This window comes from Olea europaea, unplaced genomic scaffold, assembly GCF_002742605.1.
Source record: "Olea europaea var. sylvestris unplaced genomic scaffold, O_europaea_v1 scaffold732, whole genome shotgun sequence".
Classification (NCBI taxonomy): domain Eukaryota; kingdom Viridiplantae; phylum Streptophyta; class Magnoliopsida; order Lamiales; family Oleaceae; genus Olea; species Olea europaea.
In genome coordinates, this window is record NW_019265723.1 from 3460 (window position 1) to 4426 (window position 967).

The 967-nt window shown below is 34.9% G+C and overlaps 1 pseudogene; it reads right to left on the reverse strand.

Annotated features, from left to right (window-relative positions):
• Positions 1–430: 430 nt before the first annotated feature.
• LOC111390950 overlaps positions 431–967 on the reverse strand; it is a 7726-nt pseudogene continuing 7189 nt past the window's right edge.

Here is a 967-nt window from a genome sequence, read left to right on the forward strand (position 1 = left end):
ATGCAAACTCAACTTTCAATCTCAAAGTTGTAAATTCTGAAAATAGCATTATATTCCCGTAATGAAAAACCATCATTATTTCAGTCTAGTTGCCATTCAAACATCAAAAAGTGCGAATCAGGAACAGACCAACCAAAATTCTTCTAGCGGCCAAAAAATGTCTCTTCAATGTACACCCACAGTTCAGGGCGGGTTAAATACTACAATATATAAAATATTTAAGTATCAAAATTACCCAAAAATGTATTCATCAAGTCCACAGTGAAAGGGAAAAATAATCCCAAGGATGGCAGGAGAAAGACGACCATCAAACACTGGGCTCGACTCTATGTTTCCCAACCATAGGGGAATTTCTAGCGCTCTTTCTACTTTTATCATTGCCGTTACATACTTCTCCTAGCACGAGAATCTTCAAGTCGTTTCATGGTTTTCACAACTCATCATGATCATCAGATTCATCATTTTTGTCAGTTGCTGAATAGTCCGATTCTCTAGCATTTTGATCTTTTTGAGAGGTGGTCTCTCCGGAAAATGTGTCCTTGTCATTTGATTTATCAGCAGCACTCTCATTTTCAGTCTTTACGGGCTTCTCAACTTTTGGCTTTGGCTTGGGAATCCGATTGATTCTTGCAACCTAGACAGATGAACATTAACCATAATAATATAGAAATTACAAATTCAGAAAAATCTAAACTGTAAATTTATAATCACCTTTGATGAATGTAACAAAGAAAAAATAAATGTAGGAGCAGTAACTTGTATGAATGTGAAAAACTTTGGTATATACTTCATCAGACTTGAATGCTGGAGTACTAAATCCAGAAATCATGTTTCATGTATTTTAAGCTCATGTCATGAAATTTGCACTCTTCAATGGTACAAATAAAGGACTTTGAACATAATATTTCTTTTCATTATAACTGACATATTTGCCACAGAACGGACATTTGATGACAAGATCCACAAT